Source organism: Crinia signifera, chromosome 6, assembly GCF_055691185.1.
Source record: "Crinia signifera chromosome 6, ASM5569118v1, whole genome shotgun sequence".
Lineage (NCBI taxonomy): Eukaryota > Metazoa > Chordata > Amphibia > Anura > Myobatrachidae > Crinia > Crinia signifera.
In genome coordinates, this window is record NC_139222.1 from 91,203,187 (window position 1) to 91,218,685 (window position 15,499).

The 15,499-nt window shown below is 43.0% G+C and overlaps 1 pseudogene; it reads left to right on the top strand.

Annotated features, from left to right (window-relative positions):
- Positions 1–14,310: 14,310 nt before the first annotated feature.
- Positions 14,311–14,430, top strand: LOC146011712 (5S ribosomal RNA; annotated as a pseudogene).
- The last annotated feature ends 1,069 nt before the right edge of the window (positions 14,431–15,499 follow it).

Sequence of the window (15,499 nt, forward strand, 5' to 3'; positions counted from 1 at the left end):
GTAAAAGTGGCCATACATTACTGTGAGGGAGGCACAGAGCCGGCCTAATCTAATTTGATGCCCTAGGCAAGAGTTCGGTTAGTGCCCCTAGTAGAGTAACTAGTTCTGCCCCTGACCCATTGCTCCCTATTCAATTTACACCACACCGTATTGCTCCTTATTCATATTATATCGCACTACATTGCTACTTATTCGCATTACATCACACCATTTCCATATTCATACTGCACCAATTGGCCGCCGGGGAACTGCTGGGATACAACAAACCCTACATGTAGCCATTGCTATCTCAGATTCCAGTCTGATTTGCACGGGTACATATGATTTTGGCACTTTCACTGATTTATTGGCCCGATGCATCAGAATTGGGTGAGAAGTACATGGGGGGTCTTTAAAATCTCCTATGGTCTCCAAAAATTCAAGCATTACTTGAAAACTCACCTCTTCAGACAAGTTTATCAGATTCCAAAATTGCCCACATAACCTTCAAATGCTAGCTACCCAGTTACATCTCTATACAGTCTACACATAGGGGGAAATTTACTAAGAAAAAATTGTGGGAAAAAAATCGTATTTTCATACAAAAATACGATTTTTGGGGGCATATTCGTATTTTTGGCATTTACTATGCCAAAAATATGAATTTTCGTATTCGTATTGATGGCGCATTCGTATTTGTATTTACAAATACGAATGAATACACCATCGATAGAATACGACAGAAATCACCAAAAGGAATGGTGATTCCTGATTTACTAATTGGCTAATTAGCGTGAAACGGCCATGAATGGCCAGGTAAATACGACAGGAAAATACACTTTATTTTCCTGTCGTATTTGCAGCCTTAAGTGTTAAAAACGTAAGAATACATTTTTTGGGGGGAAAAAACAGCGTGGGGTCCCCAGTATGTGTGGACTTTGGATGTATTAAAGTTTTATTTTTCATGTGTCAGTGTGTTTATTTGACTATTTTAATACTGTGGAACTACAAGTGCCAGCGGGCCCTTTAATGCCCCGCATGCTGGGACTTGTGGTTCTCCAAGTCCCAGCAGGCTTTGCTGGGACTCATAGTTCCACAGTATTAAACAATAGTTTATTATTCTATTTTTTACACTGCATCAGCTCGATGCGCACCGCCCAGGGGCATCGAGGACAGCACTAGGCTTCAACCTGGTCCAGTAAGTTCTGGAGGGGAGGACCCCTTTATTGGGGGGGTCCCCACTCCCCCAGGGCCCCTTGCCAGGCTGACTGGTCAGTAGGGTGATGTTTTGGCCGTGGGACCTTATATAATAAGTGCCCCCCGGCTGTGACATTACCCTGCTGGCTGGTTTAGCCTGGGGCTGGTTCTTAAAATACGGGGGACCCCTATTCATTTTGTCCCCCATATTTTGGGAACCAGCCCCGGACATGAAGCCTGGGGCTGGTTTTTAAAAAATTGGGGAACCCCTATTTGTCGGGTTTCCTGATTTTTTATTACCAGCCCTGGCTCTTTCCGCCTGGTGCTGGTTGGTTATTTTTCTAATTTTTTTTTACACTCTGCAGCCTGCACGGATCTGACTGATCCGTGCAGACTGCCTGTACAAATTCGTATAAGCGGCCGTATATACGGCCGCTAATACGAATCATTACGCCATCGAGGGTTACAAAGCAGTCGTATTTGACTGCTTTGTAAATCCCCCTCCGGAACACGACTTTGCATACCGCTGAAAAAGCTGTATGCAGCCGTATTGATTCGTAGTAAGAATACGAATACGATTTTTTGTATTCGTATTCTCAGTAAATTTCCCCCATAATGTCAAATATTTTGGCAAAATTCACTTTTATAACCTGCAAAACCCTTGGTTACATTGCTGTGTGACGATATAATACAGCTCAATAAGAACCTTTGCAATATGGCTGGACCAAGATGCAATGGGAGCACGGATTCCTTGTGTATAAGTGCCTATTTCCCTATAGATTGTAAGCTTGCAAGCAGTATTTCTATCTGTTATTACCTCAGTTTGTTGTATTATTATTGCTCCAATTGTAAAGCACAAATGAAATATGCTGCTCTATTTATAAAACTGTTAATAAATAAATGAATCATTTGAAGTAACATTTTATTCAACTGTATCTTCATCTTACATTGATTCTTGTAACTGATACCTCAGTGAGATTCAGCTAACTGCAAACGTGCTGTCTGAACCTTGATTAATGACTATGTAAAAATAATCAATAAAGTGTTGGCTCATATCTTCCTCTCTCAAGTACAGAGTCATGATTACAAGCAGAGGCAATGGAGTCATCTGCCGCTGGGCTCCTGCTCCTAAAGGGGCACATCTCCTCCCCTGCGAGTTTGAATTTAGGCCCATACACACTAGAAGATAATCTTTCCAATCTTGCTGGTTGGAATGAAAATCTGGAAATTTTTGGGAGCAAATAACAATTGACCAGATATTGCATAGATATATTTTTATAAATTGGTAACTGAGACAAACTTTTGCCACTGATTATAAGTAAGCTATGAGTATAGTATGTAGTAGCATGTCAATCATTTCTAATTACTTTCAACATACTGGAGTAGAATTTTAAGAAATCACAGTCCTGTCAATCAGGCAAGTCACCAACTGTCCTCCTATATGTAACAGCCTTCATTTCAGTGGATGGCAATATATGTCTGCATTGCTCACCCCTTTAAACATAGAAACATAGAATTTGACGGCAGATAAGAACCACTTGGCCCATCTAGTCTGCCCCTTTTTTTAAACATGTTACCTCAAACCATATTTGATCCTTATTTTTATGTAAGGATATCAATATGCTTATCCCAAGCATGTTTAAATTGTACAACTGTATTTGTGTCTACCACCTCTGTTGGGAGGCTATTCCACTTATCTACTACTCTTTCTGTGAAAAAATTCTTCCTCACATTTCCCCTGAATCTTCCTCCCTCTAGTTTCAGTGCATGTCCTCGTGTTCTGTTGCTCCTCTTCCTGTGAAGAATGTCTCCCACCTGTACCTTGTTAAAGCCCTTGATATATTTGAAAGTTTCTATCATGTCCCCCCTTTCCCTTCTCTGCTCTAAAGTATACATATTAAGATCTTTTAGTCTTTCCTGGTACGTTTTGTGATGTAGGCCATGCACCATTTTAGTTGCTCTTCTTTGTACAGTCTCTAATGTATTTATATCCTTCTGGAGATATGGCCTCCAGAACTGAACACAATACTCTAGGTGAGGTCGTACCAATGACCTATACAGTGGCATTATTACTTCTTTCTTTCTACTGCTGATACCTCTCCCTATGCAACCAAGCATCTGACTTGCCTTCTTCATTGCTTTGTTACATTGCCTACCTGCTTTTAAGTCCCCTGAAATAGTGACACCTAGATCCCTCCAGTGGCAAACGCAGGATTTTCAGAAGGGGGTTTCCTAGATTTTAATGGAATTATAAACTAGAGAATCCCACCTACCAAATGGTATTGGGGACTAGGGGATCAGAGTTCAGGGGGCAGAGCAATCTGCCAACGAGTATATAATACTACATACCAGGTGTGTGGAGCTGGAGCAGTAACCAGCTGCTGGAAGGCGGATATCTCTGGTTCTGTGAACAGTAGAGACAAGCTACTAGTGTCCATCAAAGGGAGAGAGTCCCAGCTTTTGGAATGTACCCTCAGAAAAACTCTAAGTCAGACAGAACCTGAAATATCTGACTGGGAAGAGCAATTAACAGGCTTGGATGGGGACCACTGCTTTGAAGTCAGATATCTCCGGTTCCCAAGGGCCAATTTTGACAATTCTTATACCCATGGAAAGAGGGGACCCTCAGCTTTCAGCTGAGGACCCTTAGACTCCTGGGGGGTTTCTGGGTACTCAGAAACCCCCCCTGCGTGCACTACTGCCCTCTCTTCCTCTGTAGTTTCCATTATAGTGCCATTTATACTATATTGAGTCTTTGGATTTCTGAGACCCAAGTGCATGATTTTGCATTTTTTGGCATTAAACTGTAGTTGCCATTCTCTTGACCATTTCTCTAATCTGCCTAGATACTCAATCATTTGTTTTACCCCTCCTGGTGTGTCTACCCTGTTGCATACCTTTGTGTCATCTGCAAAAAGGCACATTTTACCCTCAATTCCATTTGCAATATCACCAATAAAGATATTAAAAAGCACCGGTCCAAGTACAGATCCCTGGGGTACTCCACTTGTAACCTTTCCCTCCTTTGACTGTACTCCGTTTACTACAACTCTCTATTTTCTGTCCTGCAACCACGCTCTTATCCATTCAACTATCTTAGAATCCAATCCCAAGCTTTCAAGTTTATTTAACAGTCTGCGGTGTGGGACAGTGTCAAAAGCTTTACTAAAGTCTAGATAAGCTACATCTACAGCCCCACCTTGATCTATTACTTTAGTCACCCAGTCAAAAAAGTCAATAAGATTTGTTTGACATGATCTTCCCCCAGTAAACCCATGCTGTTTTGGATCCTGTAAATTGCTGGTTTTGAGATATTCTACAACTCTTTGTTTTAAGAGTGTTTCCATCAATTTCCCTACTACTGATGTTAGGCTCACTGGTCGATAGTTGCTTACCTCTTCCTTGCTTCCACTTTTGTGCAGTGGGACTACATTCGCTGTTTTCCAGTCCTCTGGGATTACTCCAGTAGCTAGTGACTGGTTGAATAATTCTGTTATTGGTTTTACCAGCTCCCCTTTAAGCTCTTTTAGTATCCTTGGATGTATCCCATCTGGCCCCATTGATTTATCCACTTTCAGTTTTGAGAGTTCTGTGAGGACCTTCTCCTCTGTAAATGTACTTGTCTCTCCCTCAGTTTTCTGACTATACTTGCAACTTAACTGTGGCCCCTTCCCCTCTCTTTCAGCAGTGAATACTGAGCAGAAATAATTATTAATATTATCTGCTATTACATTGTCCCCCTCAAGAAAACTTCCACTCTCTGTCTTCAGTCTAATTATTCCACTTTTTGTTTTTCTCCTTTCACTTATATACCTAAAAAACCTAAAAAAAAGTTTTCCCCCCTTTACCCACTGACTGGGCCATTTTCTCTTCAGCCTGTGCTTTTGCACATCTGATTACCTTCTTAGCCTCCTTCTGTCTAACAAGATACACCTGAGGCTTGTTGCGCAGCAGCGGGCGGCTCAGTGCTTGGTAGGCACAAGCAGCGGCAACACTATAAAGAATGCTGTGGACAAGACAGAATGCATTAAACCCTGGCGCCCGCAGACCCAGACAGCGCTGGCTCCCCCAAGCAACTGCGGGGCCTGCAGCACTATAGTTATGCCACTATATAGTTACATATTTTCGATCCATCCATTGCATTGTTGATTCAGTTAGAATGCCTATCAGCTCATTATTCTTAACAATGCACAAAGCACAGAAACTTAGTGAAAAAACATAGAGTGAAATGTAATAGAGAGAATCAGAAAGTGAGAGATTTTGTAAGAAATCTCCAGTTTTTTTTAAAACGGCAATCATTTACACTGCAAAACTAGTTTGACTTTTTTGCTGTGTAAATGATTGCATCTTTAAAAAACTGGAGATTTCTTTCCAAATCTCTCACTTTTATAATTCTCTCACCTTATTACATTTCAACCATATTTTATTTTAGCTGCATCCTGTTCTTTCGTGAATACAGAAGTCATAATTATCATAGAAATGATCTTCATAATAAGAGTTAAACTAGCTAGTAGTAGATAATGATATTGCTCCTAACACATTACAGGGACGTTAAATAGTTTCTTACTATGTTGCTGCAAATAGTGCCAATAAGAAATACAAATATCTAGAAACCTGATCATTGATAAATATGCACCTCAGTTTGAATTAAATTTGATGCTATCTTTTTATTTTACCTATCAAACTTACTTGCCTACCCTCACGGAATGGCCGGGTTCAAGTCCCCCACATTCCCCAAGTCCCCCCCAACTACCAGTCAAAATAAGCGGATGAGGGGGGAACTGATGTGTCATTGTAGGCCCCTCCCACTTTCCGGTTATACAATGCCGGTTTACAACACTGTATAGTCGGAGGCAAAGCCATTATGAAGCGATCACGTCACCATGCACCCCCCACCCACACACGCACACACAGCATCTTCCACATTGCACTGCCCCGGCTGCCCTCATTCCGGAGGTGGGGGCAAAAAGGTTGGCAACTATGCCCTCAAAAAGTCCCGTTACTTAGAGCAGTATATTTTTTGTTCCCCAAGTAATGTAAGAAATATTTGATGTACAGTATTATTATTATGCACCAGCGTGACAAAGCCAGGCACTAGCACTTACATGACTACAAATAATGTCAGATAATTTGTTTTTCTCATGTTGCAGCAATTTATCAGAGTGCAAGATGCGTTGGAGGCCAAGAAAAACTCTTTTACGTCAACATTTTTCAAACACCGGAAACTACTGGGCCACTCCACTAAGCAGTAAAACAATTTAGGATTGGCCACTTAACAGTGGTGACAGGAGCAGAGATTGAGGGCCTGCCATAGACATGCCGATACAACAAAATGTTATTACCATAACCTATATGCAGTTGGAGTGCGTGTCATTCTTTAAAATATCACACTATTATCTGTCACATCTAGAGCACGTTACTGATAGTTTACAGCTTTTGTGTGGGGTTTTCCACAGGCCAAAAAAAACAAAGTCTTGATCTCAAATAACCTAGAGTTGGGCTTTTAAGGCCTCATAACAGTTACGTAGCTCATTAGCCCTGATTGTTCTTGAAAATGCAGGAATGTGAATTCAACTAAAACATCATAGATGTACTAATAATGCTAATGCAGTAGATTGTGCCAAGAGTTTTCATTCTGAAAATAATGATGCGTGAGATTTTATATAGAGATCTTAGATTGGGTTGATATATGCTCGAGATGTGTTCCTGTCATTAAATTGGCACGGGTACAATTCCTTCAGGCTCTGTGAGTCAGGAAGATATACGCCCTCCTGGGTCCCCATCCACACGTCTGTAGCACAGTAACCCATTGCCTCTTTTCCTCCGCTATAATCCTGGGCAGTTGTTTGTACTGATTATACTGCCGTCAGAGCACTGGAGCCGGAACCTTGAAGATGTCAAAATGCTGATACTGGAGTCAAAACACTGGGCATCATGAATGTAAGTACAGTATGCTGGGCTGGTTAAGGACAGGCCAGGGAAGGAGGGATAAGGTTTAGGCACTATGGGGGGGGACTTAGGGTTAGGCTGTGGGGAGGGTAAACTAATGTTAAGCTGCGGAAAGAGGGTAAGGTTTAGCACTGCAAAGGGCGGGTTAAGATAAGGCTGTGGGGAGGGGAAGGCTAGAGTTAGGCTGGGGGGAGGCGGGTAAGGTTTAGCACTTAGTGGGGTAGGCTAGGGTTAGGCAGCAGGGTGCAGGGGTTAGGTTTAGGCACTAGTTGGGAGGGTTAGGGTTAGGCTGATACAAGGGAGTAGTAATGGGGTAGGGGGAGAGAGTTAACATACTTGCGGAACCCTTGTCAGGATTCTCTGTATTGGTTTGTGTGGGTCAGTTTTTGACCACCAACAACCCCCACCTGCAGATTACTGTATGTATCCCACTTAAAGGCCATTTCCAGACAAGGGGAAAACAGCCCTGAGGTTGCTGTCTTTTGAAAATGCGAAACACTGCAACATATACATACTTGAACCCCAGTGCACATGCACCTACTCACACATGGACAGATCTGGTATGAGGGACCTGCAAAAGCCCTGCACTCTGGGAAAAAGCAGTAAGGGAATGGTTCCATCCCTGCTTTTCTCCAGTGTGGCCAGAAATAACCACATCCAGGGAAGTGTCTCCTCTCATCAACAGCATTTAAATATGGTTTATACATAGTTCCCATTGAAACCAGGACTATGTAGAAAATCTTCTCCATACTATGTTATGGATTTCTCTAGCTAAAATGTGTGAATATTTCTAAAGTCAAATCCATAACATAGAATAGGGAGAGAGAGGGAACTAAAGGTCTGATGTGGAGTTTTAAAAAAAACAGCTGGGGTGGCTGCACATGGTCAGAATGGGTCCTGCATCGTTGCACTCAGTTTCTTCCTAAGCCACAACCTGGTTGACATGATTTGGCCATTTGGGAGCGGGGAGGCAATGGTGCGGGGCAGCATTCCCAAAATGAGGGGCATTTTCTCCATGATTTCTTAGAGTACCGGGGCCATTGTCTGCATATTCTGAAACAGATTTGCTTGTATAAAAGGTTATTCTATATTATTATTCTATATAAGGCACTCAAATTTGCAGTGATCTCATAAGGCATAGCATTGGTTATGATTAATAATTACGAGCGAGCACATTGCTTCTTCTACCACTTGCCAGATTGCAGCTGAATGGAAACAACCAGCCGCCACTTTTTTAATCTTAGTCACAGTCCGTATCTGGCATACATACTGTATGGACTTTATCACTACTAGTCTCCACAATTTGTCTAAATTATGTGTTTCCTTTCCCCTTTCTTAATGTGTATATATATAATGTATATATAAAGTACATATATTAAGTTTGTTGACCACCTACTCAGACCTCCACCCTTCTCTGCTTCACTTTTCTATTCCCCTTACCCCTATTTTCCATTTCTACGATCTGCTACACCATTTTTCATCTTTATTGTACAGCATCTTTTAGTTTTCTGTTTCACATAAAACACAGTCACTTTGTAATTCACAATATTCTATTAGGCATTGCTTTTGGACTATTTTTGATATTTAACAATGAATGTATGTATTTTAATTGCCTTCTGCTATTGTGACTGTCAATAAACTTTATATCTAAAAAACATAATTAAGGATGAATTAGAAAAACCATATGTGATGTAATACTGTAGGTAAGTTGAATAAATGGATAGATTTCTGCTAAAAGACAGGTGCAATAGTTTTTTGCTCCTTGTAAACTTTTTGAAATATTCAGTTGCATTTCCAGACTGATAACACTTTCAGATGGAAACTAGAGTTCCATCACCATCTCAGGTGCCCCCCTGTTGTCTCACTTCCTTCCATAGTGCATCCTGGTGCCATCTCTTCCCCAAGTAAAAGTCACACGTGTATCTGACCATCCACATTATGTAATAGAATCATGATTCTTCAGACCAGCTCACCTTTTTCCATTGCTCTGTGGTCCAGTTCTGACACCCACTTGTACGCACTTTCTGCAGTGGACAGGGGTTAGCATGGGTACTGTGTCCAGTTTGCAGTTGCGCAGCCCCATGCACAACAAGATGGTATGCACAGTGTTCTATCATAGCCAATGTTATCTGTTTCATTTGGGCTACAACTGATCTTTGGAGGATAAGTCCAGATGGGCTATCAATAAAGCTCAGGCACCAGCAACTCTGTCACTGGTTAATTGTGTTGTCCTTCCTTCGACCACTTTTGGTAGCTACTAACCACTGCACATCAGAAACACCCCACAAAACCTACCATTTAGGAGATGCTCTGACCCAGTTGGCTGCCATCATAAATGGTCCCTTATCAGTCACTCAGTTTTAGGAAATGACTGTACACTTGCTAATGCTATACTAACCCTTGACAGGTGCCATTGTAACTAGATTATCAATGTTATTATCAGTTATCAATGTTATTCACTTCACCTGTCAGGGGTTTTAATACTATGGCAAGAGTATATATACATACAGTGCCGGTGCAAGGCGCCGGAGCACCCCAGGCGGGGGGGGCGCCCCGGCGCTCACCCGCTCCACGGGTATAATTACTCACCCTTCCGGAGGAGTTCGGGTCTAGCTTAGCGGGCGGGAGGCAGAGCTGGAGGTCTGGCTTATTGGGCAGGAGGGAGGCCTCGCAGTTCAGTCCCGGCGCAGTGTGACTGACATCTTCCTCCACCCGCACCGTGTACAGCCGCTCAGCCGGGCAGCGCTGAGCACTTGGCTCACCCTCAGACGCTGCCCGGCTGAGCGGCTGTACGCGGTGCGGGTGGAGGAAAATGTCAGTTAACATGCACCGGGGTCCGGGACTGAGCTGCACACAGCGCAGCGAGCCCTCCCTCCTGCCCGCTAAGCCAGACCTCCAGCTCTCCCTCCTGCCCTGCTCCCAACTACCGCCCCCCAACTATCGCCCCCCTGTATACATATAGAAATACCGTAACTCTTTGTGAGTTTACACAGAATTGTTCCAGTTACTCAAGATGGAAGGTTTGCAGAAATAAAAAACAATCTAGTTGCAAGGGTTATATATATATGTTACATTTCACTTCAAGGATTGGATAAAAAAAAAATACAACGCACCAAACATATTAACAAAATTTATAATCACAAAAAACTATTTGTTACATATTTTAAAACTGTCCATCGCTGAATTGTAACATTTTGATTTTAACTCTGGACCTTCTCTCTTCATGTTATCCCCAGTGGTCAAGGCTACATACAGTATAATCATGTTTTCCATAGTTTGGGATGGTTTCAGCAGGATGTGAAAAAGAACATAAACTTTTATGGCAGTGTGTCAGGAAGAGAAGTTTGCTTTGCCAAAGATTGAGCAAATCGAGTACCTATCATTTTAAGAATTCAGTCAGCAAATTGGCTCAATACAGGCCAGGGCAAACATGTGATTTGGTGTTGGTGAGCGTAATTATTGATATAGAATAATGGCGTGGCGAGGACATATTTAATAGGGCCTTACTTGTTGCACAGGAGACTGTATAGCATTTTAAATCTGTCAAAATTATTCGCTGGAGTTTAGTCCTTATCCTATTCTTAAAGTGGGGGACATTCTTTACCGTCCGCTGCATGTCAGGAGATAAGCTCAGTTTTTTAGGTGCATTTTGTCCATTACAAATATAAGCTTTCACCCTTCCCTGCAAAGGAAGAGGGGGACTTGCCATCCACATACACTTGTCATCCGCATATTCATTTACACTGGGGATGGCGAGCATTACTCATCATCAACAGCAAAGTGCTTCCGTGTCACTGGTGGGGAGAGCCGAAGATCAGGGGGCAGAGAAAATATTGCAAGAGACAGAAGAAGAAGAAGAGAGGTAATCTGAGCCCTGGCACATAAAAAAATGGGAGCACATTTGTTTAAAAGAGGGGATTCTCCTCTTTTAAAATATTTGCATCATATATACATTTCTGCTTATTAGCAGTGTTACCACCACTACAGAAATCCATATAACCAGGTAGTATTTATTGTCTGGTGATGATCTATGGGGGGATGTGTAACGGAGCTGAGGCAGGCTGCGGGAGAATTGCCTACTTTTTCCAGGAGGCCAGGAGCATCACACGATTTTCAGGAGCCTCCCGGTCATTCCTGGAGAGTAGTCAAGTATAGTGCACACTAAAATTATCAGGGACTATGTCATAATCAGCCAGAAATGCTTATGTAGTGGTTGCGGGCACCTTCAGTCAGTTGCGGATTAAGCAGGGGGCGACAGGGGCGGTCGCCCCGGGGCCCCCACACATAAGGGGCCCCCACACCGGCAGCAGTTGCTCCTGTCGCCCCATGCTTGAGCAGTGGGATCGGGGAGTGCAGGTGGGCTGGCGCAGCGCAGGGGGTCCCTGCAGCGGTCTGGGCGATCAGCGACAGGGTCCCTGCCGCAGATGGGAAGTCAGCGGCGGGGTCCCTGCAGCGGATGGGAACTAGTAGCCAATACTGCAACTAGTTCCCATCTGCGGCCGGTACCCCGCCGCTAACTTCCCATACACTGCAGAGACAACGGCGCTGACTGCTCAGACCACTGCAGGGACCCCCAGTGCTGCCCAGGTACCAAGGGGGGATGTGGGGGGGGATGTGTGCGCAGGGGGGGAGGGTGTCTGTGGGGGCCCCCACAATTTTGTTGTCCAGGGCCCCCACAGACCTTAATCCGCCCCTGCCTTCAGTATCATGTATTTGTACCTGACTCCAGGAACCTTCAGAGTATATAGCTTCTACGGAGTATGCTGTATGTAGCTCTGTGTCAGACCTCGCTCATATTGTATCTGACATACATTAATTCACCACTTCCATCTTGGCACAAGTGTCTGATGCACACTAATCTGTATATGGATGCAACCTATTTTCTGGGTATATGCAAAACCGTTTTACAATACACAAGACCAGTGTATTGTTAAACTGCAGCCCCCCCCCCCCCCGGTAAAATCTGCCACTGTAGAGAAGCCAGATGCAGTCTGTGAGACTGCACTGGCTTCACTGTGACTGGCGGTGACTTTCTATTGGAAGTCCGACCTGCCAGTCACCAAGGCAGTCCCATTGGGAAGTGTTCCCTCCCTCCGGGACGCCTATCTATGGGCTGCTGCCGAGCAGCAACACATAAAATCCGTGGATTGCGCATGTGCAGTACCTACCCTGGTATTGCCCTGGTCCTGGTGCCTGTCATCTGTGTTGTACAGGCGCCAGGATTGTGATATCCCTTCTATGGGCTGTTGCCGAAGCAGCCCATAGAAGCTGGCCTCACGCACAGTACAGATGTTTCTACTGCACATACTCCAGTTCTGGCATTCCGGTTCATAGTACAGGCGCCGGAAATGCTGCGCCTGTGGCGGGGACCAGGAGGAGTGACAGGGGGGGTGCCTGTATCGCGGACAGCGGCAGCCTCGCTCCTGCCCTAAGGTACAAGCCGCCACTGCACAAGACTGACTCTAGTGCGCCTTATAAATATAGTTTCCAAAATAAGATTTTTTTTTCTATAGTCCTCCCTTAGCCCCCAGTGTGCAATACATATTTATTGTTTCATGTTTGCGATTAAATATATATTTGTTTTACCTGTTATCTTGAAATTCTGTGTGGACCCTCTGTAACCGTAATTCAATAACATATCCAGTGCAGAAGGAGGGAATGAAACAAACGATCCTGCAATATATCACAGTAATCACAGTAGTTTTAAAAACTTGTCAGTCATTTAGTATTTTACTTTCTATTACAAATAAAACAGTTAGTTCAGGAATGTTCTGGGTTAGCTGACGATATATGTTAATTGTTGCTGAGCTGCCTTTGATTCCAACTGCCTCATTCCTTCCTGGCATACTGATGACGGCAGCACATTACCGCTCCAAGATGGATTTGGCACACGATACATCTGATAACCCATTTATGTCAAAGGCATTTGTTTGTATGTAAAGAATGTTTGTGGGTAGGCAGCAAATGCATGCACACCTCACGGAGTGTAAATACTCATACAAACTAGGTAGACTTATTTACTTAGTACAAACAGTCTGTGACACCTGTCCATCAAACAGGCAGCTGCTTCAGTTCCAGAGACCTAAAGTATTAAGCGCTGCCAATTGTTAATGATTATTCTGCTTCTTTTTTTTAAAAAGAGGTCAAGAAGATTACTGGTAATGATTGTTTGTCACTGTTATGTCTGTTCATTATTAGTTGTACTGTATGTCAAATTTTACCAGAAGGAATTGCTATATTCAATTTCCTTGTCAATTTACGTGATCACACCTTATGAAAGCATTAACCAAAAAGTCCTTAAATGTCATCTTCTTGGCTTAGGGGTTATTCAGGCCTGATCACTGCGGTACAAAATTGCAGAGGCCCTGCAATCAGATAATCACTGTCCAGACGGGATATGGTCATTGGGTCACCACTAAGTAGGTAGTGTTTTAAGTGTGACAAAGATCTTCCAGAAGACCTAGAGCCTTATTCAGATTTGTACGCAATGGCAATGTATATGCAGACCCTAAATGGGAGTGCCCTTCTCCTGTAGACCATTCTGCCTTCCTCTACAAGTGAAGAGAATTGAGTCACGAGGGTGACAAAGGAAGAACAAAAAAGTTTTTTTGGGGCACACTTATGAAATGAAATTATTTATGGTGTTTAAAATTTAACTTTTATTAATTATCTTTGCTAAAATATCAGTACGTGTAGCAAAACATAAGGATACAATAATAAAAAAAAGAAACAAATATAATACGTACAATCTAGAGGTCACAGAATAATTACTTGGTAGCGAAAATTACTAGAGTAAGTATGATATGCGAGCAAATAAGGTAATATCCTTCAACAAATCGAGTTGGGGAACAAATTCAGAAATAATCCTTGCTCACATAGGAATATTTGACGCATGACATTCAATCCCCCATATGTGTAATAATTAGTGCGGTGTGGTCCCAGTCACAATTTCTTAATGTAGAGAAATATAAGAAAACTATAGGAAGAAATGGATTGCTCCTTTAGCCGGATAATGGTGGTTCTGCTGTTTGATGTGTTACAGCTCCGGGTATTCCCTGTCGGTCACCCATACAGGTACTAGCCCGGCCAATCACTGCTTAGCTTCTGAGTTCGGAATGAGAATCAGAAAAGCAGAAGCACATATAAGCCTTCTTATTACCGAGGTGCGCTCTCATCTAACGGTGGATTTACTGCCATACAGCACTGGTACGCCTGATTCTCATTCCAAACTCAGAAGCTAAGCAGTGATTGGCCAGGCTAGTACCTGTATGGGTGACCGACAGGGAATACCCGGAGCTGTAACACATCAGACAGCAGAAACACCAGTATCCGGCTAATTAATTGTTAAACTTGCCAGTGCCGACCCCCACCCATATTAAAAATTCCTCTACAAGTGCTCAGTTACTAACAATACTGGAACAATTACTACTAATATTTTACCATCTGTTAATGTAAAATAATGTAAGATTTTAGAAAAAGCCACACATACAGATTTGGTTGTTTGTGAAAATACATTTAGACCATAACATGGTAAGATATTTAATCAATACCACCATACATACACTGATACAGTCATCACATTTTAATTATACGTTACTTATTCTCCAACACACCACAGTTCAAATCTGGGAATACACAGTATGTTATATACTTGCCTTTTCTTCTGAATGGCCAGAGGCTCTTGAAAATTCGGTGTGGCTGCCTGCTCCGGAAAGGTAGACAAGTTATTCACCAAAAGCTGGTGGTCCTGGGGGGTCCAATGATGTGACTTGCTCTTAAGTCTGTCACCGTTGCCCCACCCCCTGCTGCAAAATGCCAGTAATCTCTGCATTATGTAGGGCTGCAGGGCCACAATAATGGGGTCTTGCCAATACACCACCAGTACTGCCCCTAATAAGCATCACAGTCCAGGCCACATCCCCCGATGCCACCCCACGTCCCTACTGTTCCCGGATGAGGCAGCCAGAATGCTGTTATTATAAAACTCGTAATCCCGCTCGAAGCAAATGCTTTGAAAGCTAGTCGACTATCTTGTGATTGACTCTGTGTTTGTGCAGTTGTGAGAGAGAAAAAATTTAGTTTCACTCACTGCCAACAGACGGCAGTGTTTCGGAGACAGACAAGCACACACTAGACATATAAATAGATAATCCTTTTGTACTGCATCAGACAATCAGCAAGAAAATGCATTTGAGCAATTTATTAACATTGTATGGCTGAAAACGCCTAAATATACGCAATTCAATATGCATAATGCATTAAGTAGTTATCGTTTGAATCTGCTAAAACTGTTGGGATGGAAAGCGGGATTCCGCATGCATGTACAAGTGCGGCTTTAATCCTCGGTCAGTGTCTCTTAAATGAATACTGCTAG